A 26,275-nucleotide genomic window follows, 5' to 3' on the forward strand; every position below is an offset into this window, starting at 1 on the left:
AAGCTAAAAGAAAAACCTCCAAATATACTGAGCAACACAACAATATAAGTACAATGAATAGCCCCCCCCACCCCCAAAAAAAAGGCTAAATCTGGAGGTTTATAAAGGAACAAGATGTACATCTAATGGTTAGGCGCTCAAATCCATCACATAGGCCTAAAAATGCATTGGGGGCGGGGGGGGGGGGGGGGGGGGGGGGATTACTACGGAACTGAGATCCCCAGGCCACAGACACCTAGCAGAAACCCCTGTACAGTGGACTCCACTGCAGGAGAATTGGACCAGTGTTGCATGATGGGTTTTCTTACTAAGCTGTAAACTCTGGGGTACATAAATCTGCCTACTCATCTCTCCTGGAGACTTAGCAAGTGGGTGGTTTCCTGCTAGGTTCTATTGAGTGGTGCTGTGGCCCAAAGGCAGAGTCTGAAAGATGAACACAAGAACCAGGTGCACAGTGTAGGTAACATGTATGTCCTAGTATTTACACCGTACACATGGGATTATGATGCAACATGTCACCTCCCATAGGTGACCACCTGATGGGGAGATTTAAGGATGACTCACAACTATAGGCCCGAGCCGAGCCGAGCCATAGTTGGCTGGACTTGGTGTGCATCCACCGTAGTTGCTATATATCATAGCCAGCACAGTACGGTTCAGGTCAGCACAGTAGTGTCACTCAGGCATTAGAGTTCCAGATGGGGTATCTGGGGTGGATTCCAATGCGATAAATCTCTCTCGCCTCCTTCCGCTCTTGTTAAGTGAAAAGACTGGTAATTGTACTTGTAATGACGTTTAGTCGTACATTTTTAGATGTGAATCCTTGGGGTTCTCTTCAGTTTGTAACCACTAACAACTTGGCAAGAGAACACATGACATGTGTTTCTCTACTAGTGTAGGTAGCCACCGACTGACCAGATAGAATGAATGAGTAACGCATAGTATTAATGTTTGATAAAACCATAACTAGACCTTAATGGGAACGTTAGCTAATGTCCTGGGAATACTCCCGGTTTGCTGGTAGGTTATGTAGTTAATACCACGTGTTGAAGGCCTAGTAAATGGATTCAAAACATAACAAGGAAATATGCATTTTCCAATATATTTTTTGGTTGTGTGAAACAAAGCTCCCTATGTAAAAATATATGTAGATATATATTAATACAGCTGCACAGTTTAACACTGCAGAATCACTATCTGTAATTCATTAGTCCATGTCATATGTTCTGAGATGAATTATGTTATGTAGAACTACATCAACTAAGTTCCAGTGTTTGGGGAATAGATTAGCCTCCTTGGACGGTTTGTGTTTCATGATTAAACTACCTGTCACGCCCTGGCCATAGAGAGGCTTTTATTCTCTATGTTGGTTAGGCCAGGGTGTGACTAGGGTGGGCATTCTAGTTTCTTTATTTCTATGTTTTCTATTTCTTTGTGTTTGGCCGGGTGTGGTTCTCAATCAGAGGCAGCTGTCTATCGTTGTCTCTGATTGAGAACCATACTTAGGTATCCCTTTTTTCCACCTGTGTTTGTGGGAAGTTGACTTTGTTTAGGGCACATAGCATTTAGCTTCACGATTTGTTTTTGTAGTTTTTATTGTTTAGTTCGGCGTCATTTTTATTAATAAAAGAAAATGTACGCTCACCACGCTGCACCTTGGTCCTCTTCTTTTAACGGCCGTGACACTACCTCCTCCAGCAGGTTTTGCACCCTACCATACAAACAGAAAAAAAACACCCTTTCTTTTAGTATCACTTACAGCGACCAATGGAATTTAGCTATAGTCACATGACATTTAAGTTATTCAGCAGACACTCTTATCCAGAGGGACTTACAGTAGTGAGGGCATACATTTTCCATACTGGTCCCCTGTAGGAATCAAACACACAACTTGAGCATTGCAAGCACCTTTCTCTACCAACTGAACCACACAGGACCCCTTACTACGTAACAACCATACCAGGCACAACGTCAAGAAATTCTAATTCCAGTAAAGCGACACTATGGACCCTGGAGACTGATGGGTGTAGGAAGGCTGACAAAGGTTGGATTCTGCTTTTCGGACCATATAACATCCAAAATATGAGGTCTACCACAGATGTCGTCATACAAATATATTTTTACCTGGTTGGGAACTCATTAATGGGCCTCGAAAGGAGGCAGGTCCATTCTTGAGATCAAATGGCTTCAGATACATAGTAAGTACTGTCTTCTCAATACTGGAGGACTCCCTCTCAATTTGCCAATATCCACTGTGTAAATCGATTGCGTTGTGGAGTTTTCTTCCACCATAGCGATGTCTTTCGTGTTGGCCAAACCAGAAAACCAGTTCAAAATATCAAAATTATGTCATTATGACGTCCCATTCCAAATTTGATTCGCTGGGTACAGACTTGACCTATAATCTTAAGAGACTTGATAGGCAAGCAATATGATTGACATAAGATGGGAAATAAGTCAGTGAGCCATTAGGGAGCATTGGGACACAGCCTGTCATTGACACCATGCCACTGTGGGAGACTTTAACATCCTAATGAAAAGACCAATCCACCTGTCCTGTGCCAGGGATGTCTTGCTCGTCATTGTTGGGTAACGGTAGTTTCTCCGCTCCACTATTTGTGTGATTGACATCTTCAACCCTAACAATAACAGATGACTGTAACTTGAAAAATGGCAATTACTGAAAATGTAAAGCAGATGTGGGGACAGAATCTCTCTCTCCCTCTCTCTCTCTCTGTCTCTCTCATATAGCGCTAGAGATAAGTGGGAAGGACACACAGTTGCCAATTACCCCATACTGGCTATTGTTTTAGAGAAAATGACTTAATATCTCAATCACGCTGCTGATTGTGTCCAGACCTTTGGAGGAGGAAGAGCAAGGCTCTCAGACACTGTCGACACTTTGCCTCTGGCCTCCTCTCAGAAGAGCACATTTCATCATCTTATTAGAAGTTATAATTGTTATTAAGTTACTTCCTCAATGTAAATTGTTTATCTTTCACACCTGTCGAATATTTGAGTTTCAGATATTAGAGCCTTCTCCAACCTCTGCCCATCCCTCACCGCCCCTGGTCTCACATCTCCCTGGACTTTGTCACGGGTCTCCCCCCGTCTGATTGCAACACCGCCATCCTGGCCGTGGTGGATCGCTTTTCAAAGTCCGCCCACTTCATTCCTCTCACCAGGAGACGGCACCAGCTCATGGTGCAGCATGTCTTCCGGATCTATGGACTACCCGTGGACATGGTCTCCGACCGTGGCCCTCAGTTCTCGTCCCGGTTCTGGAAGGCACTCTGCACCCTCTTTGGGTTGTCGGCCAGCCTGTCTTCCGGGTTCCACCCCCCAGTCTAACGGCCAGTCGGAGTGAGCCATTAGACCAGGACCGAGACCACCCTGCGCTGCCTGGTCTCCGCCAACCCAACCACCTGGAGCCTGTAGCTGGTGTGGGTGGAATACGCCCGCAACACCCTTCTCTGCTCTGCACGGACCTATCTCCGTTTGAGGCGATTGCATTAAGAACTAGTGTATCTATCATTTCCTATACAACATGTATTTTTTGAGTTTAGAGAACAGGGTCGTTTCACTCGTATTATTTTTAATCATTGACTGTACTGGTCTTAAAAACAAGAATGACATCTGAATGTATGATAAATCTTCTTAGAAGTCATTAAAACGCTCTATTGTTTCAGGACTAGTTAACTGTCTAGTGAATGAAATAATCTCCCCATATCTCTGAAGCTGCCTCCCAACTGCCTCCCACCCCAATCCAACAGCGTGACACACTCCCTCCCTGGACAAGCCAGTGCTGAGCAGCTGAGGTTCACTATGCAATCTGACACATATCAAATCAGTTTCCTTGATCTTTTGATTTTGTGTGAGGATGATGTTCTATACACTAATCTTTACAGGAAACCGACAGTTTATTGAGGGCTGATAGTTGTCACCCGCTTCCCTTGAAAAGCAGTTTGCCTTACAGCCAATTCTGTTGAATAAAAAAAAAATACAAAAAAACAATCATATTTCGACAGAAATCTCTGAGATTTCTTCGACAGAAATATGGCTGAAACGTAAAGAAAGTTAATGGAGAGGGTGCACAAATGGTCAGATTAATACACCAGTATCTCTTCTTGCACATGATCATCTGATGATTTATCACTCCAGTGTTAATCTGCTAAATTGTAATTATTCGATTTATTGCCTACCTCATGCCTTTTGCACACATTGTATATAGATTCTCTTTTTCCTACCATGTTATAGACTTGTTTATTGTTTACACCATGTGTAGCTCTGTGTTGTTGTCTGTTCACACTGCTATGCTTTATCTTGGCCAGGTCGCAGTTGCAAATGAGAACTTGTTCTCAACTAGCCTACCTGGTTAAATAAAGGTGAAATAAAAAAAATAAAAAATAAAAATACTGCCATTGAGAAAATTCTAAACAAATCGAGACATGATGTCTTTCAAGCAAAAAAAAGCATTTTTGTGTTCTTACTAGCCACTACTCAAAGTGCTCTGAACAAATTAAGGGAATATTTCACAAACATTGGCACATTCTAAAATCCGATGAAAGTATCGGTAATGTGTTTTCGGACCCTCCCTTGGTCTTATTCTCACTGGGCAGAAATCTCAGAGACCGACTGGTAAACTCTGATTTACCACCCCAAAATATCTCCGCACAACTTCTATTTGCACCTCTACCGGATGGGAACTACAAGTGTAATGGCTGTGCTCAATGCAATGGCACTTACAAATGTAGATCCTTCAAACGCCCCTAAACAGGGAAACAAATGCCAATCAAAGGTGTTAGTTATCACGTGCTCCACTAAGGCAGTTATTTATCTTATAAATTGTCCTTGTGGTAAAAAGTATGTGGGTAAAGCGAAGCACAAATTAAAAGTATGAATCTCGGAGCGTCGTAGCATCATTAGGTGCAAAAACACAATGTACCCAAATGCGGCCCACTTTTTGGAAGCGAACCACTCGACTTCGTTCCTATGTTATATCGGCATCGAACACGTCACCCTCCATAGGAGAGGAGGTGACCTCGACAATTTATTGTTAAAACGAGAGGCTGCCTGGATCTTTAATTTAAAGACTCTTGCTCCCTTCGGTCTCTACGTAGACTTTGATCTGAAGCCATTCTTGTGATTCTTGTGATTTAAAAAAAAAATCTTTGTAAATATCTGTAGGCCTATGTAGCCAAACTGTATCTATGATCGTATGCTATTCATTCATGTTTTTTGTATGTTTTATTTATATCTGTACATGTTCAAACTAGTGACCCGCAGTGTTCGTCATTATATCCTGATGAAGACAGTTTGTCTGTAGAAACGTTGGTTATTAGGTTATTCAATTTTTGCATCTGATCTTTTAGATTGTGAGGCTCTACTTTTATTTTTCAGGTGTTCTACTCCTCCGCTAGCCAGAACCTCTCCTAAACAGGTGTTCTACTCCGCTAGCCAGAACCTCTCCTAAACAGGTGTTCTACTCCGCTAGCCAGCACCTCGCCTAAACAGGTGTTCTACTCCGCTAGCCAGCACCTCGCCTAAACAGGTGTTCTACTCCGCTAGCCAGCACCTCGCCTAAACAGGTGTTCTCCTCCGCTAGCCAGCACCTCGCCTAAACAGGTGTTCTACTCCGCTAGCCAGCACCTCGCCTAAACAGGTGTTCTACTCCGCTAGCCAGCACCTCGCCTAAACAGGTGTTCTCCTCCGCTAGCCAGCACCTCGCCTAAACAGGTGTTCTACTCCGCTAGCCAGCACCTCGCCTAAACAGGTGTTCTCCTCCGCTAGCCAGCACCTCGCCTAAACAGGTGTTCTACTCCGCTAGCCAGCACCTCGCCTAAACAGGTGTTCTACTCCGCTAGCCAGTACCTCGCCTAAACAGGTGTTCTACTCCGCTAGCCAGAACCTCTCCTAAACAGGTGTGCTACTCCGCTAGCCAGCACCTCGCCTAAACAGGTGTTCTACTCCGCTAGCCAGCACCTCGCCTAAACAGGTGTTCTACTCCTCCGCTAGCCAGAACCTCTCCTATACAGGTGTTATACTACTCCGCTAGCCAGTACCTCTCCTAAACAGGTGTGCTACTCCGCTAGCCAGAACCTCTCCTAAACAGGTGTTCTACTCCGCTAGCCAGCACCTCGCCTAAACAGGTGTTCTACTCCTCCGCTAGCCAGAACCTCTCCTAAACAGGTGTGCTACTCCGCTAGCCAGCACCTCGCCTAAACAGGTGTTCTACTCCGCTAGCCAGCACCTCGCCTAAACAGGTGTTCTACCCCGCTAGCCAGCACCTCGCCTAAACAGGTGTTCTACTCTGCTAGCCAGCACCTCTCCTAAACAGGTGTTCTACTCTGCTAGCCAGCACCTCTCCTATACAGGTGTTATACTACTCCGCTAGCCAGTACCTCGCCTAAACAGGTGTTCTACTCCGCTAGCCAGCACCTCACCTAAACAGGTGTTCTACTCCGCTAGCCAGCACCTCACCTATACAGGTGTGCGTTTCTTTTGCCTCCAGATCAATCCAGTGCTGTTAACATGGATCAGATGATGAGGCTCTGTGAGAACACTGCTATTGCTCTAACACACACACACACACACACACACACACACACACACACACACACACACACACACACACACACACACACACACACACACACACACACACACACACACACACACACACACACACACACACACACACACACACACACACACACACACACACACACACACACACACACAGGTTACTTTGCTTTTAAGTACAATAACAGCAGTTATTATAGAGATACAATTAAATGCTTCACTTTGTCAAACTAAGGCTTGCCTTATAATTGTTTGTGTAGAAACAACTGAAGCCAGAGACATAGCACGAGCAACGTAAGTGTGTCACTATGACAGGGGTCAAGCCAGTCTCATAACAGCAGTATAACAGCATCAAGCCACCATGTTGCCACTGTTTCTGGGTCTTTTAGCTGGACATTTTAGAGCAATCCGGGCAATAACAGGCTGCAGTAGTAACAAAGTAACTAATAACAGGTAGGTGAAACATCTGCCAATATGCCCTTGAGCAAGGCACTTAACCTTAATTGCTCCTGTAAGTCGCTCTGGATAAGAGTGTCTGCTAAATTACTGTCTGGTATTTTGTTTAACTACTAGAGTTCTATTTTGCCTCGTGCTAAGGCAGCGCGAGAGTTCAAACGCACGTCAGTTGGCAATTTTTGGGCATTTAAAAACTGTCCCTCTGGCATTTTCCATCCCTTGAGCCAACTTCGTCAATTTACCTATCTAACATTCGCTGAGGTGGGAGGGGAGGCAATATTTGAGATGTGTCCTTAAAAACAAGCACAAAAGTGACAATTTCATGCAGCGCAAATCGTGATATTTAAGTCCAACAAAAAGCAGGTCTTAGCGGAAACGTGGTTGGTAAAGACATGGATTTTGAGGGGCAATAGCGCAACCTATCCAGCCGTGACGCACAGTGCTCATATGCTCAGCTTGTTGTGATGGTAACCCTCATATTTAGAAACATTAAAAAAAAGAAAAATCCCCCCATTTTAGTTTAATTCGATTATAAACTAAGCATAGCTGTTCCCCTCCTGTCTACCAAGTAGCCAAGCCTATCAATAAAGAGTTTGGCTCGTGAGACTGCTTTGAAATAAATCTTAATCACCAAAGCATTATTAAAAGATCAAGTTAGGGAGCAGCAAAACAATGAGTGGACATCCCCTTTTTATCAATGTATTGAACATAATGTTTTGCTAGTTCCCGAGTGGTGCAGCGGTCTAAGGCACTGCATCTCAGTGTTTGAGGTGTCACTACAGACCCTGGTTCAATCCCAGGCTGTATCACAACAGGCCGTGATATGGATTTCAGTATGGGTGACACACAATTGGCCCAGCGTCGTACGGCTTAGGGTTTTGCCGGGGTAGGCTGTCATTTTAAATAAGAATTTGCCTGGTTAAATACATTTATTTTGGAGGTATGTAAAATCCGCTCCATGTAGGCTACATGTATATGCCCACCATGAAATGAAAGATGAGATGATGCCGTTAACCTTTCGGTGACCCTAAAAATGGCTTGTTTTCCATTTCATTTTAATAAAAACCAAGCCCGCTACCCTTAACCTACTATAGCGAAGGCTCGTTCAACAGCAATGTTTCGGGTGTCCTTTTATCCTGGCCATGCAATAGCCAAGTAGCCTATCCATAAAAGGTTTTTAAATGGTCTACTCATGAGAGTGCCTTGAAATATTTTGGAGACATTTGATGGCATGCCTTTTCGTGATTCACAATTCACATAGGCTGTATCATCACTCCTATAAATGTCTTTATTCATCGCTCTCATACATGTCTTTACAAATCGCTCCTAAAGGTGTCTTTACTCATCGCTTTACTCACCTGCATATTCAATTAGAGTGTCCCTATCCCCACTTCCAAGAAGTGCCTACACCCAGTTACCAAAGAGCAGGTTGACGTTTATTGTCATGGATCTTTCCCTGGAAGGCAGAACTGAGCGATTTCCGCTAGTTGGGCCTGCTGTACAGTCCAAATTGTCTACATTTAAAAAAATTCATGAAAACAATTTTTTTATTTTTGGTCTTAATTTAAAGTTGCAATATGTAAATTAGGCAACCTATTTCGTAACCAGGACATTTTTTCAACTAGGCGATTTCTGCATATTACACCTTTAAGGTTAGGCTTAGCAGTGTGGTTTAGGCTAGGGTTAAGGTTAGGGTTAGGCATTAGGGTTAGCAGTGTGGTTTAGGCTAGGGTTAAGGTTAGGGTTAGGCATTAGGGTTAGTAGTGTGGTTAAGGCTAGGGTTAAGGTTAGGCATTAGGGTTAGCAGTGCTGTTTAGGCTAGGGTTAAGGTGAGGTTTCAATTCAGATTTTAGGACTTTTTGGCTGTGCCAACTAGTGATCACTCTGTGTTCCCAATAAATGCCAACTTGCTACCAGATGTTCTCCTCCAAACATATTTAAATCATTCAGTCCTTTATGGCCATATCTGGATAGGCCTATATCTGGCTTACTGAGAAGTGCCTCACACACACTTTACAATACAGTTTATGGGAGCGATGCGTAAAGACATGTATGGGAGCTGTGTAAAGACATTTATAGGAGCAATGTGTGAAGACATGTATGGGAGCGATGTGTAAAGACATTTATAGGAGCGATGTGTAAAGACATTTATAGGAGCGATGTGTGAAGACATGTATGGGAGCTGTGTAAAGACATTTATAGGAGCGATGTGTAAAGACATTTATAGGAGCGATGTGTAAAGACATTTATAGGAGCGATGTGTAAAGACATGTATGGGAGCGATGTGTAAAGACATTTATAGGAGCGATGTGTAAAGACATTTATAGGAGCGATGTGTGAAGACATGTATGGGAGCTGTGTAAAGACATTTATAGGAGCGATGTGTAAAGACATTTATAGGAGCGATGTGTAAAGACATTTATAGGAGCGATGTGTGAAGACATGTATGGGAGCTGTGTAAAGACATTTATAGGAGCGATGTGTAAAGACATGTATGGGAGAGATGTGTAAAGACATGTATGGGAGAGATGTGTAAAGACATGTATGGGAGAGATGTGTAAAGACATGTATGGGAGAGATGTGTAAAGACATGTATGGGAGCGATGTGTAAAGACATGTATGGGAGCGATGTGTAAAGACATGTATGGGAGCGATGTGTAAAGACATTTATGGGAGCGATGTGTAAAGACATTTATAGGAGCGATGTGTAAAGACATTTATGGGAGCGATGTGTAAAGACATTTATGGGAGCGATGTGTGAAGACATGTATGGGAGAGATGTGTAAAGACATGTATGGGAGCGATGTGTAAAGACATGTATGGGAGAGATGTGTAAAGACATGTATGGGAGAGATGTGTAAAGACATGTATGGGAGAGATGTGTGAAGACATGTATGGGAGCGATGTGTGAAGACATTTATAGGAGCGATGTTTAAAGACATTTATAGGAGCGATGTGTGAAGACATGTATGGGAGCTGTGTAAAGACATTTATAGGAGCGATGTGTAAAGACATTTATAGGAGCGATGTGTAAAGACATGTATGGGAGAGATGTGTAAAGACATGTATGGGAGAGATGTGTAAAGACATGTATGGGAGCGATGTGTAAAGACATGTATGGGAGAGATGTGTAAAGACATGTATGGGAGAGATGTGTAAAGACATGTATGGGAGCGATGTGTAAAGACATGTATGGGAGCGATGTGTAAAGACATGTATGGGAGCGATGTGTAAAGACATTTATGGGAGCGATGTGTAAAGACATTTATATGAGCGATGTGTAAAGACATTTATGGGAGCGATGTGTAAAGACATTTATAGGAGCGATGTGTAAAGACATTTATGGGAGCGATGTGTAAATACATTTATAGGAGCGATGTGTAAAGACATTTATAGGAGCGATGTGTAAAGACATTTATGGGAGCGATGTGTGAAGACATGTAGGGGCCTATACTCGTTGAAGCCAATTACAACAATATTGACCGCCAACACTCCAAACATATTTAGCAAAAAACTGGATGTATTTTACTGTTGCTATTATTCTGTACACTAGCCCAGGGGTCTCCAACAGGTTGATCCAACAGGCTCATAGCCCACCTATGAGTAGCTCACCAAACAATTCTGAAAGTACATGCAATTGTCACGTGTTCCACCGCAAACTGTCATTAACAAATTTCACAGGTTTCAGACACTGCAAGCTCCCAGCTACTATCTAATCAACACAACATTGACATTATCCCACCCCTGGTTAAACACTATTGCCTTACAAAGCCCAACCTGACACAATATCTGCCAATTTATTTCCAGCAATATTGCCTGTCTGTCTGTCAGTGTGGTGCACGTATGTCTATCACTCTGTGTAGCCAGTTGATCTTCGGAAATACTTTCCCCAAATTAAATGTTACCTGCGAAGTAAGCTTACCTGGCAGAAATACATCATGAGTAATTGTATCATTTGTATCTATTATTTGTTATTAGTAAACTTTGCCATGAAAAGAGCAGCAGCATTAGTCTTCAGAACTATTGCTAGACCGACACATTCCTAAACACATTCCTAAACACATTCCTAAACACATTCCTAAACACATTCCTCACTTGCTAGATGTGCAATTAAACGGCCAGATGCACAATTAAAAGGGAATTACACAAAAAAAAATCTAAATGTGTTATTCATTTTCTTCCAGACCTAAAAAATATAGTATTCCGATGTGATTTAAGCATTGCTATGGACTCAGAACATCCAATTGTGTTGTTTCCCTATGAACAATTGTAATTGTAATTTTGAGAATTAAAAACTTAACAAAATTGAAAACGAGGAAAAATAACACAGAGAGAACATAATTTGGAACAACATAAAACTGAAATTGGGTAAAAAAAATCACAGATTATATAGGACCCCCTTAAAATGGTTTATTATACATTATTTTACCATGTATATTGGCAGAAAGATAGTGTACAAAACAAAGTAGTGCACTAAGGACCTGGGGCCGGATTCACAAAACCTTCTTAAGAAGAAATGTCTTCTTAGTTAGGGCTAGGCGTCCCGCTAGTGTTAGGGCTAGGCGTCCCGCTAGTGTTAGGGCTAGGCGTCCCGCTAGTGTTAGGGCTAGGCGTCCCGCTAGTGTTAGGGCTAGGCGTCCCGCTAGTGTTAGGGATAGGCGTTCCGCTAGTGTTAGGACTAGGCGTCCCGCTAGTGTTAGGACTAGGCGTCCCGCTAGTGTTAGGGCTAGGCGTCCCTCTAGTGTTAGGACTACGCGTCCCGCTAGTGTTAGGACTACGCGTCCCGCTAGTGTTAGGGCTAGGCGTCCCGCTAGTGTTAGGACTAGGCGTCCCGCTAGTGTTAGGACTAGGCGTCCCGCTAGAGTTAGGGATAGGCGTCCCGCTAGTGTTAGGGCTGAGCGTCCCGCTAGTGTTAGGGCTAGGCGTCCCGCTAGTGTTAGGACTACGCGTCCCGCTAGTGTTAGGGCTAGGCGTCCCGCTAGTGTTAGGGCTAGGCGTCCCTCTAGTGTTAGGACTACGCGTCCCGCTAGTGTTAGGACTACGCGTCCCGCTAGTGTTAGGGCTAGGCGTCCCGCTAGTGTTAGGGCTAGGCGTCCCGCTAGTGTTAGGGCTAGGCGTCCCGCTAGTGTTAGGGCTAGGCGTCCCGCTAGAGTTAGGGATAGGCGTCCCGCTAGTGTTAGGGCTGAGCGTCCCGCTAGTGTTAGGGCTAGGCGTCCCGCTAGTGTTAGGACTAGGCGTCCCGCTAGTGTTAGGGCTAGGCGTCCCGCTAGTGTTAGGGCTAGGCGTCCCGCTAGTGTTAGGGCTAGGCGTCCCGCTAGTGTTAGGGCTAGGCGTCCCGCTAGTGTTAGGACTAGGCGTCCCGCTAGTGTTAGGGCTAGGCGTCCCACTAGTGTTAGGGCTAGGCGTCCCGCTAGTGTTAGGACTACGCGTCCCGCTAGTGTTAGGGCTAGGCGTCCCGCTAGTGTTAGGACTAGGCGTCCCGCTAGTGTTAGGGATAGGCGTCCCGCTAGTGTTAGGGCTGGGCGTCCCGCTAGTGTTAGGGCTAGGCGTCCCGCTAGTGTTAGGACTACGCGTCACGCTAGTGTTAGGGCTAGGCGTCCCGCTAGTGTTAGGGCTAGGCGTCCCTCTAGTGTTAGGACTACGCGTCCCGCTAGTGTTAGGACTACGCGTCCCGCTAGTGTTAGGGCTAGGCGTCCCGCTAGTGTTAGGGCTAGGCGTCCCGCTAGTGTTAGGACTAGGCGTCCCGCTAGTGTTAGGGCTAGGCGTCCCGCTAGTGTTAGGGCTAGGCGTCCCGCTAGTGTTAGGGCTAGGCGTCCCGCTAGTGTTAGGGCTAGGCGTCCCGCTAGTGTTAGGACTAGGCGTCCCGCTAGTGTTAGGGCTAGGCGTCCCGCTAGTGGGACAACTTCCGGTGAAACTGGAGTGCGCGCAATTCAAATATAATAATCCAAAAAATGATGGATATTAAACATGTAGGTACATACAAGTGTCTTATATCGGTTGAAAGCTTAAAGTCTTGTTAATCTAACTGCACTGTCTGATCTACAGGAGCCATTACAGCGAAAGCATGCCATGCGATTGTTTGAGGACGGCGCCACACATCAAAATATCTTTCCACCGGCACAGGTTCCATAAATTCACAAATAGCGATTAAATATTCACTTACTTTTTGAAAATCTCCCTCTTATTTGTCATCCAAAAGTTCCCAGCTATAACATGTAGTGTCGTTTTGTTAGATAAAATACTTCTTTATATCCCAAAAAGTCTGATAAGTTGGCGCCATCAATTTGAGTAATCCACTCGTTCAACATGCAGAGAAAGGAATCCAAAAATCTACCGCTAAACTTTTTTAAAACAAGTCAAAATACATTTCTATTGACTCCTCAGATACCTTAAATTGTAATCAAACTATAATATTTCATACGGAAGAAGTATGTTCAATAGGAAACCGATATTAGCAGGTGCGTCGTCTTCATCGCGTACCCAAACACAAATTTCCAAGACTGTGTCCCTGTACTAAAACTGATATTCCTTCTTCGTTTTGAAGCCTGATACCTTGAACATAGACTGCTGACACCCTGTGGAAGCCATAGGAATTGCATCCTGGGAGCTGGAATTAGTTATTTCCCTATACTTTCCATTGTAAGAGCATGGGCTCTCAAAAAAAAAAGAATTCCTGTTGGTTTTTCTTTGGAGTTACTCCTACCATATATATTGTGTTATAGTCTCCTACATTATTTTAACATTTCCACAATCTTCAAAGTGCTTTCTTTCAAATGGTACCAATTATATGCATATCCTGGCTTCAGGGCCTGAGCAACAGGCAGTTTACTTTGACACGTCAGTCAGGTGGAAATTGAGAAAAAGTGGACCCTAGCCCCTTCTTAACTGCCATTTTTTCCCTTAACTATAGACTTAAGAAGAAAGTTAAGCAAAGTTGCTATTCCTCAAAAAGGTTATTGGAACATTTCTTGCGCTATTTCTTATGTTTCTCCTTTAAGCAAACAAGTAAAGAAGAATTTAGAGGCTGTGTCACAACCGGCTGTGATTGGGAGTCCCAAGTGTCGTAAGAGTTTGGCAGGTTTAGGCCGTCATTGTAAATAAGAGTTTGGCAGGTTTAGGCCGTCATTGTAAATAAGAGTTTGGCAGGTTTAGGCCGTCATTGTAAATAAGAGTTTGGCAGGTTTAGGCCGTCATTGTAAATAAGAGTTTGGCAGGTTTAGGCCGTCATTGTAAATAAGAGTTTGGCAGGTTTAGGCCGTCATTGTAAATAAGAGTTTGGCAGGTTTAGGACGTCATTGTAAATAAGAGTTTGGCAGGTTTAGGCCGTCATTGTAAATAAGAGTTTGTTTTCAACTGTCTTGCCTAGTTAATTAAAGGTTAAAAAAAGTAGTAGCTTCTAACATGTTTCATTTTTTAAAATCTTTTTAAAAATCTTTTTAAAATCATATCTCATGCTAGAAAATGCTGAAGACTCCTACTCTAGCCTATGTTATTCAGTAAATGGTATCAATCTACAATTGACTAGGATCGGAATATTCTGTGCCCCCCAGCCGAGTTGGAATAGATGACAATCCAAAGACTGTCGGTAACCTACAGAACTTGAGACAACCACATGTAGTATTAAGCCATGGAACACGTTGATTTGCCAGTGAATGGTCAAGCCCTCGTCACACCTATAACTCATTTTTTTTCATCAAAACCCATCCCTTTCAGCCACTACCAGCTACTGCGCCCATAATTCCCGCAGTGAAAATATTCAAAATATTTCTGACACAACCCAAGACCTATAGCACTAGCGACAGCGCTATTTACCATTAAAATGGATCCCCAAAGCTTCATGGCATAATATGCAGAAGCCATCGCGCACATGTTAGTTCAAATGGACATTACTTCTGACATTATCTCCGTTCAATGAACATGACCTAACTTTGACCTGCTACCACTTTAGTGAAGGGCTTGTTTTTAAAGTTGTTCATCTACAGTCAAACGCTAATAACTCCAGAAAATGACACATTCAAACCACATGTCCAACAGTGGCCCTCCTGACCCATTTTACAGTGTGGCAAGCAGATGTAGAGTTGTCTTGTTTTGCTGGGAATGATGGTGCCGGAGAATGTGTCAGCGTGTTTGTTTTGGAAATGTGCGTGAGTGAGTTTGAATGGGACTTCAGAGAGAATATGCACTGTGTGTGTGTGTGTGTGTGTGTGTGTGTGTGTGTGTGTGTGTGTGTGTGTGTGTGTGTGTGTGTGTGTGTGTGTGTGTGTGTGTGTGTGTGTGTGTGTGTGTGTGTGTGTGTGTGTGTGTGTGTGTGTGTGTGTGTGTGTGTGTGTGTGTGTGTGTGTGCATAGCGTGTAGAGTGTGTGTAGCATTTAACGTGTAGAGTGTGTGTGCATAGCGTTTAGCGTGTAGAGTGTGTGTGTACATTGTGTGTGTGCGTTGGCTCCTCTGATACCTTTAACCTTGATTCGTGTTGAAAGCAGGTCTGGTTCTGTGCACTCAGTAGTGGAGGCTGCAAAACGGTTCCATTTGGAGGGTGACTCAGGAACGCGAGCCTGTCCGCTTGCTGGTTTTGTTCATCTGTAAATATAATCTCTCTGCAGTTTAAATTCAGCCCCATGGCAGACATTTAAGTAGGGGAAAAGTGCTTTCCGGTTGATCAAAGTCAATGACTGAGTAGAACCGATCCACAGGTAAGCAAATTGTATTTTGCACTGTACTTTTGTTGGCACGATTTCACTAGTCCCCTCCCTCTCTTCTTATATAAAAAAGCCACTGCTAGCACTGGCACATTGCAGGGAGAATTTTTTGTTTCCATCTTTCTTCTATTTAGGTGAAATGAGATGAAAGGTGCACAGTGCCATCTAGGAAATGAGAGCATGAACATGCAAGTAAAACCACAATTTATTGGCTCATTATGTTTCCTAGGTTCCCCGGTTGACAAAAATAATATTTGGTATTCTATTACGCATAACTGATCTGTATAAAGGTTTCAAAAACTTCAGCTTAAGTAACACAACCTATGGGGGGAGGGATGGAGGAAGTGAGATTGAGAGAGGGAGGGGTGGAGGGAGTAAGAGGGAGAGAGGGAGCGGTGGAGGGAGTGAGAGTGAGAAAGGGATGGAGGGTGAGAGAGAGAGAGAGAGAGAGAGAGAGAGAGAGAGAGAGAGAAAGAGAAAGAGAAAGAGAAAGAGAAAGAGAAAGAGAAAGAGAAAGAGAGAGAGAGAGAGAGAGAGAGAGAGAGAGAGAGAGAGAGAGAGAGAGAGAGAGAGAGAGAGAGAGAGAGAAAAAAAAAACTGGTGACTTTATTTTTCATGAAGGCAAAGATTTCTCTCAAAGCTGTTTCTCATAAAGTCTTGTTTCTCAAAGCTGTTTCTCAAAACTGTATCTCAACGCTGTCTCTCATGAAGTCTTGATTCTCAAATCTGGTTCCTCAAAAAGACTTGTTAATCAAAAAGTCTTGATTCTCACCAGAATAACTGGTCAAGAAGAAGTGACACCAGAGAGTTGTCTAGGGTGGGTGGCGAATCGCACAGGACCATCTCAGGCAGGGTTTTGTGTGTGTGTGTGTTTTAGGAGCTGGGAGGGGTGATGGGTGACAGGGAGGGGCCCAGGGTGAAGTCAGTACTTTGAGAACATACCAGCCAGTCTAGCACAGGACCCCTCACTGGAAGGAATTAGTCAGACATGCTGCTGAGCATAAAAACAGCTATTTTTACATTTTGTTCATTATTCGGATAAGCATCCTGGAGAATATCTTAAGATCTTGTGATACATTTGTTTTTGATCATGTGATACTTTTGTGATCATTGTAGAGGTTTATTCGGAATGTGTAATCCCTTAGATTCATGGCATTTTCACATTCATAAGGTTCATACAGAATTAATTCACCCATTACTGTATAACATCCATTATGTTTCACAAAATGTGTCTGAGTAGTTTACTACGGTAACCAACACAATGTTCTATGCCACATTAAACTAACAGAACATGTAGCAGAGTTGGATGACTGCTGGACATGTAGAGTTGGATGACTGCTGGACATGTAGCAGAGTTGGATGCCTGCTGGACATGTAGCAGAGTTGGATGACTGCTGGACATGTAGCAGAGTTGGATGACTGCTGAACATGTAGAGTTGGATGACTGCTGGACATGTAGCAGAGTTGGATGACTGCTGGACATGTAGCAGAGTTGGATGACTGCTGGACATGTAGAGTTGGATGACTGCTGGACATGTAGCAGAGTTGGATGACTGCTGGACATGTAGCAGAGTTGGATGACTGCTGGACATGTAGAGTTGGATGACTGCTGGACATACAGAGTTGGATGACTGCTGGACATGTAGCAGAGTTGGATGACTGCTGGACATGTAGAGTTGGATGACTGCTGGACATGTAGAGTTGGATGACTGCTGGACATACAGAGTTGGATGACTGCTGGACATGTAGAGTTGGATGACTGCTGGACATGTAGAGTTGGATGACTGCTGGACATGTAGAGTTGGATGACTGCTGGACATGTAGAGTTGGATGACTGCTGGACATACAGAGTTGGATGACTGCTGGACATGTAGAGTTGGATGACTGCTGGACATGTAGAGTTGGATGACTGCTGGACATGTAGAGTTGTATGACTGCTGGACATGTAGCAGCGTTGGATGACTGCTGGACATGTAGCAGAGTTGGATGACTGCTGAACATGTAGAGTTGGATGACTGCTGGACATGTAGCAGAGTTGGATGACTGCTGGACATACAGAGTTGGATGACTGCTGGACATGCAGAGATGGATGACTGCTGGACATGTAGCAGAGATGGATGACTGCTGGACATGTAGAGTTGGATGACTGCTGGACATGTAGAGTTGGATGACTGCTGGACATGTAGAGTTGGATGACTGCTGGACATGTAGTAGAGTTGGATGACTGCTGGACATGTAGCAGAGTTGGATGACTGCTGGACATGTAGCAGAGTTGGATGACTGCTGGACATGCAGAGTTGGAGTCTAAATTATTATAGGCTGTCTTGTTGACATTTTTCACATCTGTGAAGAGAAAAGAGAGTAGGCGTAACAACTTCCGAAGCTGGAAGCTAAGTATTTTAGCATAGCAAGGAACGTCCCTCATCTTTAGTAAGTGTAGTGTGATGACCACCCAAGTTCGATTCCCACTCAAAATCACAACACAGATACTTCTACTGGCCAAAAGTGAGCCTATGATAATTTAACCTTTTACTGCAGTGGGCTAAATCAGGGTCACACAGAGTGATTCTCTTCTTAAACAAAGGTCATCTATTTTGAAACAAAAGTGAACACCCCACACACATGGTTATGGAATAATAAAAAAAGATACAGAGTTGAAATGTATTCAGTTTTGAGTTTGCATCCCAATATTACACTGTATATATATCACAGAAGCCTCAAATAAAGCAAAACCGTTTGACCAACAAAAAAAACAGATTTTTTCATTAAAAAAAAAGATAGTTTATTAATTATGTAAATGATGAATAACATTCCACCCATGAGGCCACTAGTGGGCGATTTCGTCATTTGACTGCAGGAAAGGGCTACATGTTTGACCTCTTCTTTTTTTGAGAGAGAGCAAGAGAGGTATAAAAACATCTGTGTAGTTTAATATGACTAGGAATAATAAGAGTAATCATATTTAATAACTTAAATAAATCATGCAATACCATGAGTTGAACAGAATGTTTTTGAGTGGTTCCCAGAGCCCATTGACATACAATGCTTTCCTAATATGGACACCATATTCATGTGCTGATGTTACACATGTCCCATACAGATCATAATTTGATCGCTGTTTTGTTGCTGAGTGTATTCAATGGCTAAAGGCTTCAAAAGTTTGTCATTTCCATTTTAAAATGTCAGACTTGATTTGCCCTAACAAAAAATGTAACAACCCCTACAATAGAATTCACATAATAATTCACATTTCCTGTTGCTGCAGGATTATTTTCAAGCTATAGCAAACTGGCTCAAATTAAGATCTTACATCTGTAGGTGACCTATTCTTTCATAATGTACAGTCATTGATAAAAACCAGCAAGGAGGGTTATCTGCATCTAACTTTCTCACTCATCATTATTCATGATTTATTTAGAGTCACAAGCTTGATGTAGTCACTGCGTGCTATAAATAAACCAAATACTTAACTTTTTACTACTTTAATACTTAGTCCCCCCATTTTAGGATTATGTACAAAGAGTGGTGTAAATTCTAAACGGTTCACCCGATGTGAATGAAAATACCCTCAAATTAAAGCTGACAGTCTGAACTTTAACCCCGTAGTCATTGTATCATTTCAAAATAACAACAAAAATAGTCACTGTCAGAGCTTACTGTATATCACTGACAGGAAATAGTAGAGAGTTCACCTAATCAGGAGGACACGCTGGTGTCATCTGAACAATGTCTAATATACTGTAAAATTGAAATCACCAACTTTCATTCTTTCTCCTCCCTGAATGAAAACATTGGTAATGTATTCCCTGGTGAGTTGGAAGGACTGAGAACAGCATGATCTAACACAGCCACGAAGCGCAGCCTCTCATGGTCAACTCCGACTGAGGGAGAAAAAAGCATGAAAGAACGAGGAGGGACGAAGAAGAAGAAAAAAAGAATGAAGAAAAAGAAAATACATTTCAGCTCCACACTGTCATGTATTCTCACTGACATCATCATTGTAAAATTAGGAACCTGGTTTCTTCTTTCCTGCAGATGTGGAAGCTTGAAATTGCATTCCGTGGGCCTGTGCCACATTTCATCAGCGTTTTTTCCCCTTCCAAAAAGGGGCTTGGCCGCATGTGGTCCTGACCCCCCTCTTCCAACCCCTCTAACCCTATCCCTCACTGCTTGGGACCCCCAGCACTCTTTCTCTCTCCCTCTCCTGCCCAGCCTGCTATCCGGTATCCAGAGTAAGGGCTACCTAATCCCAGGCAGTCCCCCGGCAAGGCCCACACCTGTGGCTGATTGAATCCTTCTGGAGTACAAAGGGCCTAATTTATGGCCTTAGAGGAGCTCCGGGCCCAGGCCACAGCTGCGCGCAGCCAGGAAAGGGAAGTTGTTCATCACGCCGCGTGTATTTCACCAGCAATGGTCACCACGTAGATACGTTTCCGCGTGGTCCAGCCCCTATCACTTCACTTTGGCTGACAGGTGGGTGGCAAGATGGCCACTTTCAATGTCATTAGGTTAGAGCAGGGGTCTCCATCCTTTATTAGCATGAGAGCTACCCTTAAACTGTCGAGAGCTACTTTTACTAACAAAAAAATGCTAGCTTTTAAATAGGCACATTCTCCTCTCCCCTGAATTCTTCACCGGGTCGTTGCTGCGAAAGAGATGTGTTTTCTGTCAATTTACCTGGTAAAATAATGGTTAATCAACAACTCTTAGGGGTGGGGGGGGCCCTATAAAATCTATACTAAGCAAAAATCTAAACAAAACATGTAAAGGGTTGGTCCCATGTTTCATGAGGTGAAATAAAAGATCCCAGAAATGATACATAAGCACAAAGAGCTTATTTCTCTCAAATTTTGGGCACAAATTTGTTTACATACCTGTTAGTGAGCATTTCTCCTTTGTCACGATAATCCATCCAACTGACAGATGTGGCATATCAAGAAGCTGATTAAACAGCATGATCATTACACAGGTGCACCTTGTGCGGGGGACAATAAAAGGCCACTCTAAAATGTGCAGTTTTGTCAAACAACACAATGTCACAGATGTCCCAAGTTTTGAGGGAGCGTACAATTGGCATGCTGACTTCAAGGATGTCCACCAAAGATGTTGTCAGAGAATTGAATGTTCATTTCTCCACCATAAGCCACATTCAGCGTCATTTTACAGAATTTGGCAATACGTCCAAAGGCGTCACAACCGCAGACCATGTGTATGGCGTCAAGTGGGCGAGCTATTCCATGTTGTGAACAGAAGCACCCCATGGTGAAGGTGTTGTCATTGTATTGGCAGGAATAAGCTATGGACAACGAACACAGTTGCATTTTATTGATGGCAGTTTCAATGCACAGAGATACCGTGAAGAGATCCTGAGGCCCATTGTGGTGCCATTCATCCACCACCATCACCTCATGTTTCAGCATGATAATGCTCGGCCCCATGTTCGCAAGGATCTGTACACAAGTCCTGGAAGCTGAAAATGTCCCAGTTCTTCCACGGCCAGCATACTCACCAGACATGTCACCCATTGAGCATGTTTGGGATGCTCTGTATCTATGTGTCGTCAGCGTGTTCCAGTTCCTGCCAATATCCAGCAACTTCACACATCCATTGAAGAGGAGTGGGACAACATTTCACAGGCCACAATCAACAGCCTGATCAACTCTGTATGCGAATGAGATGTGTAGCACTGCATGAGGCAAATGGTCACACCAGATACTGACTGGTTTTCTGATCCATGCCCCTACCCTTTTGATAAGGTATCTGTGACCAACAGATGCAAATCTGTATTCCCAGTCATGTGAAATCCATAGATTAGGGCTTAATGAATTTATTTCAATTCACTCATTTCCTTATATGAGCTGTAACTCAGTCAAATACTTTTGTTCAGTATATTGATTGTTTCCCAAATTACGTTTTCTCTGTTTAATCTTTCCTTTATCCCTCTCTTTTTTTACAATTTTTTTCCCCTTTCAAAATTACAATTACTCATAAAGAAACAACAAACTAGGATGTTCAGACTCCATGTCAATTCATAAATCAAATCAGAAGGCCATTTTTGAGGGGTGGAATAAAACCTAACAAGTTCAACATTTTTGGTGTAATTCCTCTTTAATTGTGCACCTACTGAGCAATGAATGTATTTGGCTAGCAATGTTTTGTTCTGTACTGCACATCATGGCAGAGTTTGCGAAACAAATGTGCACCCGATTGATACAAATAATCATGATATCGTTCTGTCAGGTAGGCCTACTTTGCAGTTAACATTTAATTGAGAGGGTTTTGGGGAAAGCCTTTGTCTACCCACATGACGGTTTTCATTAGCATTGCTAACTGGTTACACAAAGTGATAGACGCGTGCACCACACAGCAATATCGCAATATCGCTTAAAACTAATTCACTGATATTATGTTAAGCTTGGCTTTTTAAGCCAACATTACCCCAACAGCGGTGGGATAAGTTCAATGTAGCTTTGATTGAAAAGTAGCCGGGAGCTTACAGTGTCTAAAAATAATGAGATTTCTTTGACAGTTTGCAGTGGAACATGTGATGTACTTTCAGAATTGTTTGGCGAGCTACTCATAGCCTGCAAGCTACTAGGAAATATCTACCTGTTGGACAGCCCTGAACTCATAGCCTGCAAGCTACTGGGCGCTATCTAGCTGTTGGACAGCCCTGGACTCATAGCCTGCAAGCTACTGGGAGCTATCTAGCTGTTGGACAGCCCTGGACTCATAGCCTGCAAGCTACTAGGAGATATCTACCTGTTGGACAGCCCTGAACTCATAGCCTGCAAGCTACTGGGCGTTATCTAGCTGTTGGACAGCCCTGAACTCATAGCCTGCAAGCTACTGGGCGCTATCTACCTGTTGGACAGCTCTGAACTCATAGCCTGCAAGCTACTGGGCGTTATCTAGCTGTTGGACAGCCCTGAACTCATAGCCTGCAAGCTACTAGGAGATATCTACCTTTTGGACAGCCCTGAACTCATAGCCTGCAAGCTACTGGGAGCTATCTAGCTGTTGGACAGCCCTAAACTCATAGCCTGCAAGCTACTAGGAGATATCTACCTGTTAGACAGCCCTGAACTCATAGCCTGCAAGCTACTGGGAGCTATCTAGTTGTTGGACAGCCCTGAACTCATAGCCTGCAAGCTACTGGGAGCTATCTAGCTGTTGGACAGCCCTAAACTCATAGCCTGCAAGCTACTAGGAGATATCTACCTGTTGGACAGCCCTGAACTCATAGCCTGCAAGCTATTGGGAGCAATCTAGTTGTTGGACATCCCTGGGTTAGATGGTAAATATTTATATCCCCTTAGCGGTTCATCACGTAAGCATGATGGGTTGGCCCTGGGCTAGAGGTTGCAGGCGAGTGAGAGGTAGAGGTTGTAGGGTAGGGTTGGTAGCTTTAGAGTAGTGGGTGAAATCTATAGACAATTATGAAGGACTATTCTTTGTATGCGTCCCGTAATGGCGACTGTTTGTGTAACCGATGTGAAATGGCTAGCTAGTTAGCGGGTGGTGGGCGCTAATAGCATTTCAGTCGGTAATGTCACTCGCTCTGAGACCTAGAAGTGGTTGTTCCCCTTTTGTGGCGCGATTGGTAACGATGCTTCGTGGGTGTCAGTTGTTGTTGTGTGTCGCTGGTTTGAGCCCAGGTTGGGGCGAGGAGAGGGACGGAAGCAATACTGTTACATTGGCACGTCTGGTGATACAGTCACAATGTTATTTTACTACTGAGTTTAGTCAATTGTTTACATATTAGGTTACAACTAAATCATGAATTGCAACATTTTACATTAACTAACACTTTATACTAGAGTAACTACAGGGGAATAACCTTCCTGGATATCAATTATTTCTTTCTAGTCTGGGAAAAAAGGTTGACATGTTGAGCTCTTCTGCATATGTTATATGCTTGGAGCAGAAGTTTACCGGAACCAATCCATTTGGTCAGGCCCTTTTTAAAATCCATTTCCTATCGGCATGTCGCGAAGACAAAACACATCTCCTGTGCAGACTTGGGAGTGAGGCTACACTTGTGTTACACTTGTATAGGTTAATGAATACTTCCAATGTATTCAAAGCATTTTCTTATGAAAAGCTATGCTGATATATTTATATCTGTACGATTCTGTGCATTGTAAATGATTGCATATAGGCCTACATGTTTTTGCTGTAGAAATATGTATTCGCCCATTAGGTGCAGTATTTATCTGAGATAACAGATGAACAATAACCAGGACAGTTGACACATCAAATGTAATTGTACAATTACACATATACAGATACAATACAATAAAGTTTTTCAATTCATGTCAATATCATCTGATGTATTGAGCGGATGTGGGTCGATTAGTTTCTCTTCCTGCTATAAAATCAGTTTGTCATAGCTCATAAATCCTTGGGCATACAGATTTAGATTCAATCGAACTCATCCTTCTGAGACAGCCGTCAAGGAAAGGCAACGTCGTTGGACCTTTCGGAATATCAGCCAGATCCTCTAAAGGGAATATAGTCACACCGATGACAATGTTAAATGTTAGTATCATTCACAACACTGTAAAGGGGACCTGTCACAGTGTCATATGGAGAAACGGTTTAGAGACTGTAAAGACTGATGTCTGTCGATGATTTATACTTCGTACTATACTTGCGTGGCTCATACTGTACTTTTGTACAGTGAGAAGAAGGCGATTTGAAAATAATTTGAATAAAATGCACTGCACATAATGTAATCGGCAGCTGTAGTATTCCAAAGTCGTTTAGGATTAAATAACTTCTGCCGAGTCCCTAACAACAGGATGTTCCTGATTTCAGGGGAAATGGAAAGAGAGTTGGTGACGTAACATCCACTTTTGGATGTTAACAAGGGGACACTCCATCCTCCACATCAAAATCAAATCAAATGTATTTATATAGCCCTTCGTACATCAGCTAATATCTCGAAGTGCTGTACAGAAACCCAGCCTAAAACCCCAAACAGCAAGCATTGCAGGTGTAGAAGCACGGTAGCTAGGAAAAACTCCCTAGAAAGGCCAAAACCTAGGAAGAAACCTAGAGAGGAACCAGGCTATGAGGGGTGGCCAGTCCTCTTCTGGCTGTGCCGGGTGGAGATTATAAAAGAACATGGCCAAGATGTTCAAATGTTCATAAATGACCAGCATGGTGAAATAATAATAATCACAGTAGTTATCGAGGGTGTAACATTTACTAGATTGGTTGAACAGTGCAGAAGAGAACCTCCCCGAAAAGTTTTTTTCCTTTTCTCGTCAAAACCAGTATGTTGGGGGTCTAGTTTCAGCCGTTTCTTTTACGACTGCTGCACCAGGTTAAGGATTAAGCGACGTCCTGTTCTATTTTAAATGTTGTGGTTATTTAGGGGAAACCTCTGCGTGGTTTGAGGGCTGTTTTGCAGACTAATATTTTGGGCCAAAAATGTAGACATTGATATGTGGGATACAGAATGCCCTAGGTTTCAGATGACCTTGTGTTTTCCCTACAATGAACTAGATGGAGCCCCCCCCCCCCCCCCCCCCCCACACACACACACACCTATCTATTTCGGCCCCTATCTAAAGAAAAACTATTCACCCAGTTTCACTTAACCTTTGGCCCAGGCAGTCTTGATTGCTGCTTTGAGAGCCTATGTGGTCTGCCTACGGAGTTTAAGTGAAACTGCGGTGAGATACTACTGCCTCTGCTAAAGACAGGCCTGTATCAGTCCATAAACTGACCATGGCCAGTTAGCCACTGTAACTGTTAACACTCTCAGTCATCTGCAGCGAACCTTCAATGCAACCCGGCTCCGTGTGGGCGATAGCAGATGTTTGTCAGCAGCCATCCAGCAGCTTTTCCTCCTCCTGTGTTGCTCCGTTGAGTTATGTCGGGGTCTCTTGCCGGCAATAAGCTCCCAAGACACCATGCTCTTTCTCTCTCTTTCTGTTCATGTGGAACGCAGCAGACGCAGCTGGCTTGGAAGCGTCCGCGTTGTTTGCGTACCCATTTTCACATGCATGCTTTGGAGTTTTATTTGCAGATCCCTGAGCATCGCAACTATGCTCCCCAAGCCAGACCACCTGCATCAATTATAATCGCAATGGAACCTTCTGGCTCAGTGTGATCCAGATAAACACTGAATCCACAGCCATGTGAAAAACATGTTTTCAAAAATGCTGCCGTCAAAAAGAGTGTTGGTTCCAACCTCCCATGCGAAGTAACCACTCAAGCTTCATGACCTACCACGACAGCAAACTGTCTTTGATAGTATTTAGGTCAGTGGCCACAATGCCTTGGAAGTCCTTCTGCTGGTTTTCTACTCTCCCTGGTAATTAAAAAATAATGTTTACCTTTATTTAACCAGGCAAGTCAGTTAAGAAAAAAATCTTATTTTCAATGACAGCCTAGGAACAGTGGGTTAACTGCCTGTTCAGGGGCAGAACGACAGATTTGTACCTTGTCAGCTCGGGGATTCAAACTTGCAACCATTTTGGTTACTAGCCCAATGCTCTAACCACTAGGCTACCCTGCCGCCACAAATG

Source organism: Salvelinus fontinalis, chromosome 15 (assembly GCF_029448725.1).
Source record: "Salvelinus fontinalis isolate EN_2023a chromosome 15, ASM2944872v1, whole genome shotgun sequence".
In the NCBI taxonomy this organism is placed as follows: Eukaryota; Metazoa; Chordata; class Actinopteri; order Salmoniformes; family Salmonidae; genus Salvelinus; species Salvelinus fontinalis.